A 15,175-nucleotide genomic window follows, 5' to 3' on the forward strand; every position below is an offset into this window, starting at 1 on the left:
GCTGAATTATAACTTTTTCTTCAGCAGATCATCTGTTCAACATCACGTTTATCAGCAATTCTCCTAAAAACATCTAGAAAGTTGTGTACTGTACATAAGTATATTTGAGGCATTTGTACTTATTTCCATTTCATAATATTTTCAAAGGTAAATATTGTCATATTCCTCCATTACATTTGTCTGACAGCTTCAGGTTAATGATCTTTACAGAACTTCAGCTCTGACATCACATGAACTCATTCCTGCTCAGAGCAGCCTGATGGAGGCAGCAGCTGTGAAATACCACATCTGCCTGCTAATACAACAACAAGACTTTACACAGACACACAGGGAGAGGCCAGGCTGAGACGCAACCAAACTCAGTTTAAATTAGTGTGTCAGCAGTTTATTAAATGCTGCTTCATACCTCGTGGAGCTGATCTGAACCTTTCCACACACACAGAAAACTAAAAAAAGTTTTCACTAAAAAAAAAGAGCAAACGGAGCTATTCAGTACTACTCTTTTTATCGACTGCTGATTTTAACGTGTCTGATTATTATCTTCGTCTTTTGTTTATTTTGTATCTGGTTTCTGTAGCACTTTGAGATTTCTTTATGAAAAGTGCTTTACAAATAAAAATTATTATTATTATTGGACATTTTATAAATTCAGAATTCAGCCTTAAATTCAGAATCTAAATATTTCTAATAATATTTAAAGTTTTGTATATTTACCAAAACAAAATTTTACAAATAAAACAGTTTAACAGAATTTATGTCAAAAAGGATGAGCCAAATATAAATTGTTTTATTTACATTTTAGACAATGTCCCAACTTCTTTGGAATCTTGGCTATATTCTTTTAACATATTTTACATGTTTTTAAATATTTGTATACATGATTATCTGATCATCGATGGAGCGAGTCTGAGAAATAAGAATTTAATTGCAAACAGTTAAAGCTTCACTTTAAATTTGTGTGATTTTTCAGAAATGTATTGCTGAATATATAGAATAATATAACAAAGATCACAGAAGTTATTCATTGAATAAACTGAATGAATAAAGCTGATAATAATAAATCAGAGAGTAGAGATTAAACATGAGAACACAGTTTATAACAGCAGTTCCTCATCAGAGCCTCCAACACGTCTGTTTATCTCATTATTGTTGAACAAGGTGTGAACGTGAACAAGAAATGGCCCGCTGACATTACTGCCAGAGTAAAACACAGCAGCCAATCAGACGGCCCCGTTCAAACAAAGCTTGCTGTACTGCAGCCAATCAGGGAGCTCTCCCACGAGCAGGTTATGGAATGTGGAAAGGTCAAAGATAAAGAGAGAGAGAGAGAGAGAGAGACACACACACACACACACACACACACACACACCGTACACAATACAGAGCAGCAGGTTCACATGTCAAGTTCAGAGGAAAGAGTTTAATGAGCTGCAAGTTCAGGATCAGTCAGACGTTACGTTAAGTCACCAGAAACATTCAGAAATCAGCTGACGATGCAAAGCAACAACACTGATTTAAATCTACAGCCAAGATGATAGAGGTGTGAATCAGCGTATCGGCCCCACAATGTGATTTTATCCCGATATCTGAGTCATGATACGATATTATTGTGATTTTAAGCATTTTGCAATATGGTGAGTATTGATACAATATATTGAGATTTAACTGTTTAACTGCATTTTGTGTCCACACAAAAAATTAAATAAATAAATTCAATCAAGAATTATTTTGTCAAATAAGAGAAAATCAGCCTGGTCACACTGTATTGTTCTACCTTCAGTCTTTTTATTTGGCCACAATGAGAGTCAAACCCACAGACTGACCAGCAAAGTATTCAGTCAAACTGAACTGAACTGGTATCAAACATGTATGGACGACAACAACTGCAGCATTTTATCAAACTTTGAAAAACTTTAAGCTTCACTGCTCTGAATTTTTTTGAATGAATCATAAAAAAGCAGAACTTTGCAGCGTTATTTCGTCAAACTTCCCAACACGATATGACGCACATGCCGCCTAAAGACTCCTTAAATCTTGTAGTTTCATATGATACCAGTATATTCCTAAAAGTGAGCCCGGCGAAAATACTGATGGCCCACCGGCCGTCGGAACATTAAATATAGATACTTGGCAGCCATGAATCAATATAAAATTGCCACGCAAAATATTGCGATACTATGCTGTATCGATTTTTTCCCCCACCCATACAAGACCATATCCAGCCTACAGAGAGTCCAGCCCAGTCTCTACAGTCTGCATCCAAACTGTCTGCATCCGACTCCACACCTTTAGATTAGGTGCAATGCAGACGCCAAAATCCATCCTGCTGCATACGACAGAGTTAGTGGTGCCCTCTAGTGGCCATAGGGATTCCGGTCAAACAAACAAACCAGGACTTTTACCAGGAGAAAAAAAGACATGAAATGACCAAATAAAGATAAAAAAAAAAACAATACGTAAAAATACCCTAAAAATACAGAAAAAAATGCCAAATACATATGTAAAAATATCTTTAGAAAAAAACATACAATTAAAATAACCAAAAAAGATGTAAAAAACAAAAAAACAAAAACAAAAGTACATGAAAAAATACCCCAACAATTATTTTTTTAAAATACCTAAAAATATGCCAAATAATACGTAAAATGCCAAAAAAAAGAATACAAAATTATACATTTTTAAAAAGACACTAAATTACCATAAAAAATACATAACAGCCGTTAAGTGTCTCCCAGCAGAGCAGTGTTGGTGTCCATGTTTTACCAAAGTGCAGCATGTGATTCAAACATCTCTTAACTTCCTGCATCAGTTTTTTACTTAACTATGTCACTTCCAGTAGTCACGTCATCCTCCTAACTACTTCACTTCCAGCATTTACATCATTGATTTCCCCTTTAAACTGTCTTTTAGAGCCTAACCAGGAACTGTTGGCCCTAACCTTAGAGAAGTGAACAAATTGAATCAAACCAAAGCTTTTTGTTACAGCAGTGAACCTTACCATGTCTCTCCATGAGGCTCTCATAAGAGTCTATGGGAGCTGTGGTAGAGACACTGAGGATCAGAGGCAGCAGGATGGAGTTTAGTGTAATGTGAAAGCTAAAGTTGTGTTATTAGCAGCAGATTGGTGAGAGAGGGTCGGACGGTCTACGATCACTATCAAAATCACCCAATTTGGAGAAACGTGGTTTTCCCTGGAGAGGAGCAGGAAAAAAAGTACTGAAGCTTTCAGACAAATGCAGTGGTGTAAAAGTAAAATATCTGGCTCTGAGAAGTTCTGGAAAAAATATAAAGAAGCAGAAAATTGAAAGAATAAATTAAGTACAAGTACGTCACATTTTTAAGGACTTGTGCAATATCCAAAATGCAAAAGGCTCAAAATATGTGTCAAAACAGCTTCTGGTGCTGCAGCAGCACCCCGGCCTGCAAGCTCTATTACACTTGGAAAAAACTTTAAAAATCACACAATTTCAAATGGTACAAAAATGATAATTCCCTCCAATATTGTCACAGTTGTTTTAGAGTTGTGCAGACCAAATATATATACTCAGCTCCTCATCACAGCATAAACACATAGTGATATGTACAATGTGTTTAACATGAAGCCAACTGTACAACACATGGTTGAGCTGCAGCTCCGTCATTACAGCTGACGACATGTTAAACACACACACAGTCTGTCATTACTGCGCACACACACACACATATCATCACACACTGAGAATAGATACTAGCTGTGTGCGTATGGGCAGCTGAAGGCTTGTACCAACAAGTTATTTCAAACTTTGGACATTCATGCCATAAAATACTCCAGGTGCATTCAAGCTAAATGTTTTTAATAAGTCTTACAGACTCCTAATGGAACAACAGGATCCTGAACCAGAGCAGAGCCCGCCTTATCCAGACTGTTCCAGAGCTCTGGGAGTTCAAAAACAGGAACAAAAACCTTTGAGCCTCTGAAACCTGCTGCCATTCACCAGCTGAGGTCACCTGCCGCTCACATCACAACTCTTCTGTTTGTGAAACCTCCGTATCACTAAAGAGACGAGCAGGTTCAAGCTTGATTCGTTCTGCTGAGATTCAAACATGCAAACACAAGAATAAACTGTGTGCACACAGCATTATTATAACTATAACAATCTTATTGTTATTATTATTATTAGCTTTATTATAGAATAATCACACAACTATTTTCTCTGATAAAAAATGTTTTTTGTTTGTTTTTTTACTTTTTGATCACTTAACATTTGCCACACTGCTCTATCAATCACCTCCATTTGCACATACTCTATTATATATTATATCATATATACCATTTTATTCTCAGAGATGATCCAACTGATTGAAATTATTTGAAGGTAAATTGAACTGTAAACAGCTGAATACCAACAAGATTGGTAAGATTTTGGTTAGGATTAAAGTATTAGGACGCAGAAACAAAAATGAAAAGAATACTTTTAAGCAAAATGTTTGGAGCAAGAAAAGCAGAAACCAACCATAGCCGTTGTGTTTAACTCTGTGTTCTGTGCAGGGTGCCGGCCTCAAACTCAAAGTCTCAATGTGTTATTGTTGTAGTTTGAAACATATTTCTGTTTTTCCTGCAGCTCTGCCTCTGTTCCTGAGCACCTCACGGCTTGTGTTGATGTTGGCGGCTGCAGTCATTCCTGAGAGGATTTTTTTTCCTTTAAGGCAATAAGCCTGGCCCTGAATCATAAAGCAGGGTCAGATCTGACCCACCCTGGGCTAATCCACCCGCTACCAGTCAGCTCAGCCCGATCCTACGTCTACACACACTCTCACACACTTCTGTTGAGAGTCAAAAGGCGACAAGCAACTCCTTCTGTCAAACATATCTTAATATGAATGGTTTATATGTAGGCCTGTCACGATAACACATTTTTTAGGACGATATATTTTCCCAGAAACTATCAGGATAAACGATAGTATTGTTGTGTCGATGTCGTTTTAGTTTTATAATGATATTAGAGCATAATAAGTACATCCTTTTCCACAGAAATTCATTTATAAATCTTGAGAATATTAAACATTGGAATTAAAATGTGGAAAATAAATATTAAAATATCCTAGATAAATAAAACATAAATAAACTACAACCAAAACAAATAAAATAGACTTTCAGGATCTGTTATCAAAACATTACAATGAGATAAACATTATGTATTACGGTATATTATTTTATTATTAAAATAACATAGAAACAGCTGGAATGACTGCTTGGGAAATATAGTTTTTTTGGCAGTTCGTGCTGCCTGTCAAACATTTGCAGCTTTACTTTAAACACAAAAAAAGCACAATTGTCCATTTTAATATATGGAACAATAAGTGTATATAGTAATTATTGTGACAGGCCTAGTTTGAGTAACTAAAGAGGAACAGATTAACAAAGAGCGGACTAGATCTCCCCTGACACGAGGTGGAGTAGGTTTGGCTGTTCTCTCTGCACTCTGTTAGCTGGATCTGGACCTCTGCTGGCTCTTAGCCTCTTAGGCTCTTAGCCTCTCCTTCTCTGGACTCTCCACACACACACAATATAATATCACCACGCAAAATATCGCAATAAGCTGTATTGATTTTTCCCCCACCTCCACTATCTATCTATCTATCTATCTATCTATCTATCTATCCATCTATACATCCATCTATCCATCCATCCATCCATCCATCTATCCAACCATCCATCCATCCATACAACCATCCATCCGTCCATCTATCCAAACAACCATCCATCCATCCATCTATCCATCCATCCATCCATCCATCTATCCATCTATCCAACCATCCATCCATCCATACAAACAACCATCCATCCATCCATCCATCTATCCAAACAACCATCCATCCATCCATCTATCCATCCAACCATCTATCCATACAACCATCCATCCATCCATCCATCCATCCATCAATCCCAACATGAGTATTCTCAGCTCTAGCCTCTTGTTCTGTGGATGTGAAAGCTGTGTGGACTAGAGGAGACTCCTAAACAGCAGCTGTGTTTGTGTGGCTCTCTGTGAAGGACCCTCAGGTCCCCCAACATCAACATGTGTCCTGCCATCTCTCTGACCCCTGCTGGACACGTCTGTCAACACTTATCAACAGTCAGAACAGACTGTCTTCATCACACCCCTCCTCCAACAGACCGACCCCAAAACTGCTCTGACTCACAAACCTGATGTGCTATTTACGTGAGAAACAAATCATCATAGATTTAATACAGGTGACTCTGGAAGATATATTTCTTTACACAGACCTGTTTTTAATAAAATTTGATATTCCTATTTAGTGTCAAATATTGTCAGTTCTGTTATTTCCAAGAGCTGCAGCTGTTAAAACCTGCAGACAACAGGTTGTACGTAGACCTGTCACCATAACACATTCTTTAGGACAATATATTTTCCCAGAAACTATCAAGATAATCAATAGTATCGCTGTATCAATGTTGTTTTAGTTTTATAACCATATTAGAGCATAATAAGTTCATCCTTTTCCACAACAATGAATTTCTAAATCTGGAGAATATTAAACATTTGAATTGAAATGTTAAAATATCCTAGATAAATAAAACATAAATAAATAAACTACAACCAAAACAAATAAAATATACTTTCAGGCTCTGTTCACAAAACATTGTGCTGAGATAAACATTATGTATTATATTATTTTATTATTAAAATAACGTATAACAGCTGGAATGGCTGCTTGGGAAATATAGTTTTTCTGCCTGTCAAACATTTGCAGCTTTACTTTAAACACAATAAAGCACAAAAAGTCACACATGTAAACAACAATATATCGAGTCCAGAAAAAAACTATTGTGTGTCCATATTAATATATCGAACGATAAGTCGATATGGTGATTATCGTGACAGGCCTAGGTGTACTGCTGTCTGGACAGACAGGAATGGTTTATAGGTTGTTTGTCTTTCCTATTTGATGCCATTATTACTCAGGAAACAAGGGAGGAGATGAAACGAAGGTCTGTCCCTGGATGTTACAGTTCACAGTCTGCTCCTCAGCCTATAAGTCACAAGAATGTTTTTAATTTTGAACAGTGACATCAGTTGTTGCTCAATGTCTTCCTGTCAGGTAGCGAGACAACAAGGCCCCCGGGTGACCAGCACGCAGACTAAATGATGAGCTGATGAGAGAAGAGAAAGCCTTTTTCATTCAGGTCCTTTCTGCAGCCGGCAGGGTGCACCAACCCTTCAGTCACTACGTTTACATGACACTCAAAAAAACAAATTATTGCCTTAATCCGACTATAACTGGACAACTGAAGAGCATGTAAACGTGTTAGTCCGACTAATGTCGGAGTTCTCCATCTCCCATTAAGACACCCAGATAATGTGATTGGAATAGGATTTTTGCCGACATGTATGACAAGACAACGCATGCTCCACCCCCCCGCCCATCCCCCACGCTGGCGTATGACCCCGGAACGAAAACATCGAAGAAAGGCGGTAGCAGTAGCGGGTCACGGGTCAGTAGCGACGGCACAAAGTGTCGAACCGAAGACAGGCTACTGTTGCAGCCCTCCAACAGCATCCGGCCCCTCAGAATCACCATACATCTTGTTGTTCTTGTTGTTTGAAAATGCCGGTTTCTCGCCTTTCTCCAGTTGTTTATTATGACGTAATAGGTCAACAGAAAGGGGGCCGTATTAACCTGCTGAAACGATGCATATCGCCACCTTGTGTTGAGGAGGAAGACACTCTCCCACCAGTTAGTCCATTTTCTCAGTTGCATGTAAACTGGGACAAAGACAGAAGTCTGATTAGATGCCAAAATCTCATTTTAAGCAGCTCGATTATACTGTGAATGTAAACACACTGACTGTCCCTGATGTTACTAGAAAGCAGAGAGGCAGCAGGAAGCTGATCACAGCCTCCTGTCAGAAGGGAAATATTGTTATGAAGCTCTAGTTTATGCAAAACATCTCACAGTGGCCTGAAGCAAACAAGCAGCAGCATGCAGCCTCATATTATCATACTATTACTGTAATTTACCAGTGAGTTTAAAAAGTAGAAACACATTCTCTATATGCATGTTCAATACAAAATGAGTCATTTTACCAGCTGTTGGGAATCAAACACTTAATGTACTTAATTTAAGAGCTGATATGGTAAATGGACCTATATAATCGCTTTTCTAGTCGCTTTGCGACCACTCAAAGCGATTTACACTACAGACTCTGTACAGACTCATACAGGTGGCAGAGGCTACCCTAAACGGTGCCACCTGCCACCATTGGGAATTCATTCAATTTGGGGTTCAGTATCTTGCTCAAGGATACCTCAACATGTAGGCTGTGACCGTCACCAACCCTCCAGTCGGGGGGCAACCCACTCTACCAACTGAGCCACAGCCGCCCCTAAACAACTATTTAAACATTAAACATGGTTTTATTGATAACCAAAATCATTATCAAGAAAACCATGGAAATTGTCTAGATATCAGCTCTTAAATTAAACTCTTATCAGCTATTTTTGTTACCATTTTATTTGTCCAAACAAATGTATCTTTAGTTGTACCAGCCATTAAAATGAACAAGAAATTGAAGAAAATAAAGATCTAATAATTTTTTCCATGACTGTATATGGATGTATCGTTACAGCCCCAACAATGAGTACATAAAGTGTATAGCTGAATTAAGAGACTTTTTCACATCATCAACTAAATGACCAAAACCAGATCCATGGCTCAGAGGTCTGTTGCCTGAAGGTCCATCCCTCACTTTGGATGGAACATTTTCCCAGAAAACCACAATAACGCCAGCTTCCCATACAGCTAAATATTAGAGGTGGGGGGAAAATCAATACAGCATACTATTGTGATATTTTGCATGGCGATATTACATCAATTCATGGCCGCCATGTATCCATAATAAGCGCTGGCAGGCCGTCAGTATTTTTGCCGTTTTTTGTTTTTTTCAGAGGCTGTAGCAGTTGGTCTTTTTTTCTGTTTGATTCAGAAACATTTTTAGTAGTGAAGCTTGTTGTTTGTGAAAGTTTGATAAAATGCTGCAGTCGTCCATACAGGTTTGATATCAGCTCGGGATAAAATCGTACTGTGACTCAATTATGGGGATAAAATGAATACACTGAGAATTTTCTCTGATTGGACAAAACAATTCTTGATTTAATTTAATTTTGTGACACAAAATGCAGTTAAACAGTTAAATCACACTATATTGTATCAATACTCACCATATCACACAATGATTAAAATTGCAATAAAATCGTATTGTGACTCAAGTATCGTATCATGGGGCCGAGACGCTGATTCACACCTCTAATCAGCAGAACATGACCTGACAGATATGTATCTTTTCAGAGCTGTAATAGAGAAAGTATGCTGATCTACCAGTGCAACATTTATCATCTGACTAGGTGACTGTTGAACCTGACACCACTTCCTCCTAGACTCAGTGATCTGTGCAGAATAAGTTGGAGAGCATGATGCTTGGGGGTTCTGTGTATAGTGACCCCCTCCGTGCAGCTCTGGCATCCCAGGAATGTGTGATGTGCCCAGCACTAATCGCACAACCTTGCTGACTAACTAACTGCACGCAAAATCTCTTCTCCACTCATTCATGCAAACACACATGAATGCATTGGGCGTAACAAGCACACACACCTCTGCCAGCTGGGAGGAAAGAAACGAAGAAAAGGAGGGACAACATTAAAGAGAGAAGAACAGAAAACACACTGCAATAAAGAAGAGAGCAACTTATCTGAACCACATCTCAGACAGACAATATCCTCTGTCTGTCTGTCTCTCTCTTTCTCACACACACACACACAGTTAGAATACTTGTTTGTGTGGTTTTTTTTTACTAAATGTCATGAAAATGTTTCTATACATTTTTTATAAAAATAAATTAAAGACCTTTAGAAATAAAATAAATACAAATGAAAAGATAAAAGCATATAAAAATATATTTCAAGATATAAAAATAAACTCAGGAAAAAATAAGAAATAAAATAAAAACGTAAACTTCTCAAAAAACATTTAAATACCCTTTAAAAAATTTTTATAAAAATCTTCTATAAATAATTTCATGTAAAAACCATGCATCTCGAAAAAGTAAAAATAATCAAAACCAGCTTTTTTCAGCTTTGTGACAAGGTCTTTTTTCTTTCCTTAATGTAAACATAATGACCGAAAAAAATAACTTTGACAATATAAAAATAAATGCAAAAAAACCCTTAATAATAAGTAAATAAAAACATAAGGACCTACACTTCTTCTTAAACACAAAGGAATGACTGAAATAAAACATAAATAATAAAAAATTACCTAAATGTCGTCTACAAATAATTGCTGTCGAACCAAGGCAGTCACAGCAGGAAATAATAAATAAATATAAAAATAAATACATACATGACAATACTAAATACATAAAGATAATAACAATAATAATAATTATAACAATAATATGATACAATAATACATAATAAATAAATAAAGATTAATAAATAAATACATACATAAAGATAATAATTATAGATACATAAATAAATAAAACTAATATTAAAAATGTGAGAACCACTTCTATCTAAAAAGCCTGTTTTCTGAGTTTTCTCAACACAGAGACGCTTCCTCCTCCAGTTCATCACAAACATTAAACATGTAGAGATACGTGGTTTTCACCGGACAGGGACTGGATGAAAACTTTATATTAAGATTTTAAGTTATTTTACTGTATTTTATTTATATCTTTGAACTTATCTGATGGACAGACTGCTGTATGAGCTGCTGGAGAGATGAACTCCCCTCGGTTATAAATAAAACATCTATCTGTCATAAATATATTACATTTGAGACAAAAGACTTACTCCCTGAGCAACTTTAATAGTTAAAGATAAGATCAGATATCCTTTATTGATCCCGGTGGGGAAAATCGACAGAGTAAACAGGCTAAGATAATAAATAAAAATAGAATAACATAAAATAAAAATAGAACTGTAAGACATCAACAAAGACACTAGTGAGTCAAACCATATGAAATTGGAACATACTGCAGCCTATATATCATATCATCATATATATATATATATATATATATATATATACACACACACACACACACACACAAATCTGTGCAGTGTGTAATAATAAATAAATACATTCTACATATTGTGATGTGTAAGAGTAAACACTTTAATTCTGACAGAGATTAGTTTTATGTCTGAGGACTTTTATTTTAGTGCTTCGGGAACATGTTTTGCTCATTATAACTTGTACATTAACTGATATTTCCACTTGAGAACTTTAGCCAGTAGTTTCTCTGACGTGTATGCTGTATGAACTGCTGTAGAGGAGAGTTTCTCATGGGATAAATAAAGTTTCTCCCTGACCAGCTTCAATAGCAGTGGTGGTTCTTCACTGCGCCTATGAAGAAGCCATTGGCCCCTGCTGTGGCCCCTGTGTCAAATTAATAATAAAATGAATAACTTATAACGATAGACGACAGTACAATTCTTACCTATTTTATAAAATAAACATAAATATATAACATTTGATTACTGTTTCATTAAAGTTAGTTTCTCCCTGAACAGCTTCAATAGTAAAAGACCATATCCAGTCATGGAAAACATTATTAGGCCACCTTGTTTTCTCCTTGCTTTCTTGTCCATTTTAATAGCTGGTACAACTAAAATACATTTGTTTGGACAAATATTATAATAACAAACAAAAAATAGATGATAAAAGTTTAATTTGTGAGCTGATATCGATCTAAAATAACCAAAATCATGATCCAGAAATCCATGGAAAATGTCTAGATATCAGTGAACATTTCAACGCTGACAGGGATTAGTTTTATGTCTGAGGACTTTTATTTTAGTGCTTAAGGAACCTTTTTTGCTCATTATAACCTATATATAAACTGATATTTCCTCTCCAGACCTCTTGCCTGAATTTTCTCTGACTTGTTTGCTGTTTAACTTTATTCCAGGAGAGTTTCTGGGGATAATAAAGTTGTTTGATCTCGGAGGGTCTGATCAGAGAATCGGAGCCTGACGGTGAATTAGCTTCTGTATGTCGCTCCGCCGCCTTTTTTTTTTAACTATTTACCAACTTTTCCGGACGGCCCGGCGGCCTGTACCCGAGCCGATCCGGAACACCTCCCCACTGCCCGGCTCACAGAGAGCTCTGCCCCGCTCAGCCCGTACCGGAGCCCCGCACCAGAGCCCGCACCGCCTCAGACCCGCATCGGGAAGCTAACTGTTAGCCACCGTTAGCAGCTAACAGTTAGCCACAAGCTAGCGCTCAACAAACTCCAGTTATTACAGATTCATGCTCTCACTCACCCAGAAACTGTGGCAGAAACTCTTGGTGCTGCCGCTGCGGCCGTGAAACAAACTTTCCTCCCGTCAGAGTGTCTCTCGGCTAACTTTGGGCAAACTGAAAAACATTAGCCGAAGTCTCACTTTCCCGACGCCATGTTGGATCAGGGCAAAATACTACATCCGGGACACTGCAGCCAGCCAGGTACCATGGCAACGAGGGCAGCCACGGGACAGCGGGAAATTATAAATTAATAAAAATAAATACATAATAATAATAATAATAATAATAATAAATACATAAAGATGATATTAACAATTAAATAATACATGCACAAAACTAAATTAAAAAATCATAATAATAATAATAATCATACATACATACATAAAAATAAATAAAAACCTAATAATAATAATAATAATGATACGATTGCAACCGAGGCAGTGACGGGACAGCGGGAAATAATCAATAAATAAAAATAAATACATAAAGTAAATATTGATAATGATAATGAATGAATAAATACATAATAATAATAATAATAACAAATACATAAAGATAATATTAATAATAAAAATAATACATACATAAAAATAAATTAAAAAACATAATAATAATTATAATACATACATACATACATAAAAATAAATAAAAATATAATAATAATAATAATAATACCATGGCAACCGAGGCAGCGACAGTACAGGGAGAAATAATTTATAAATACATAAAGTCAATAATAAAAATAATACATACATAAAACTGAATTAATAAATACATAATAATAATAATAATAATAATAATAAATACATAAAGATAATATTAATAATAAAATAATACATACATAAAGATAAATAAAAACATAATAATAATAATAATAATAATACCATAGCAACCGAGGCAGTGACGGGACAGCAGGAAATAATAAATAGATCAAAATAAATACATAAAGTAAATAATGATAATGATAATGACTAAATAAATAAATAAATAATAATAATAATAATAATACTAACAATAATAATAATAATGATAACAACAAATACAGAAAGATAATATTAATAATAAAAATAATACAAACATAGAAATAAATTTAAAAAACATAATAATAATGCATTCATAAAAATAAAAATATAATAATAATAATAATACCGAGGCAGTGATGGGACAGCGGGAAATAATAAATAAATAAAAATAAATAAATACATACATACATAAAGTTAATAATAAAAATAATACATGCATAAAAATTATACATACATACATAAAGAACATAATAATTATTGTTATTATTATTATTGTTATTGTTATTATCATAATGAACACATAAAGATAATAATAATAAAAATAATACATAAATACAAATATATAAATACATAATATTAATAATTACACAAAGATAATAATTATAAAAATAATACATAAAGAAAATAAAAATAAAGATAATACATACATAAAAATAAATAAAAAATATAATAATAATAATAATAATAAAATAAAGAATACATAAATAAAAATAGATGAATACATAATAATAATAAATACATACATATATACATATATACATAATAACATAAAGGTAATAATAATAAAATAATACACACATAAAAATAATTAATAATAAACAGCATAATATTAAATCCATTAAGATAATAATATATACATAACGATATTAATAATAATAATAAAAATAATACATAAATAAATATATAATAACAATAATAAATACATAAAGATAGTAATAATGGTAATAAATTCATACATATATAAATATAATAATAATAGTAGTAAATATATACATACATAAAGATAATAGTAATACACACAAAAATAAAGATAACAAAAATGAGAAAGTTTTTATTTAAATATTTTATTCATAATAAATAAAATAATTGACACATTTATAATGAAAGTGTGATCTATTACAAGTAAAAATCCTGTAATCAATAATAATAATAATAATAATAATAATAACAATAATAATAAAAATAATACATACATACATAAAAATAAATAAATACATAATAATAATAAATACATAAAGGTAGTAATAATAATAGTATTACATAAATACATACATACATACATATGATACATACATACATACATACATACATACGTACATACATACATACATACATAAAGATAATAATGATACAAATAATAATAACTAATATAATAAAATAATACTAATAATAAAAAATAATGAAAGCGTGATCTATTACAAGTAAAAATCCTGAATTCAAAAATAATAATATTGATTTTAACAATAATAATAATAACAAAAATAATACATGCATAATTATAATAATACATAAATAAATAATAATGGTAATAAATAAATATATACATACATACATACATACATACATACATACATACATACATAAAGATAATAATAATTGCCAAATACAATAAAATAATACATACAAAAATAAAATAATAAAAAATGAGAAAGACTTTAATAGATATAAGAAATTATATTTATGATAAATTAAATAATTGACACATGTATAATGAATCATCTGTAATATGACATCATACTTCATTTGTCAGTTATTGTAAGTAACAGCAGAGTTTACAGAAAGGAAAAATCAAACTGGGTCAGAATGAGCCTGAGGATTGTTTCCATCTGATCAATTATCAGTTTGTTATTATGTCTGAGATCGACCCACATTCATCACACTGACACACTGACACACACACACACACACACACACACACACACACCAGTAAAACACTAACATCAAACTCTAATCTCTAAAAAGTCACAAACAGCTGTGTTTAAGGACCTAAACTTCTTCACTGATAGCAGACACACACTGCTGCTGCAAACTCAAACAAAAAATATTAATAATGATAATAA

This window comes from Centropristis striata, chromosome 4 (assembly GCF_030273125.1).
Source record: "Centropristis striata isolate RG_2023a ecotype Rhode Island chromosome 4, C.striata_1.0, whole genome shotgun sequence".
Lineage (NCBI taxonomy): Eukaryota > Metazoa > Chordata > Actinopteri > Perciformes > Serranidae > Centropristis > Centropristis striata.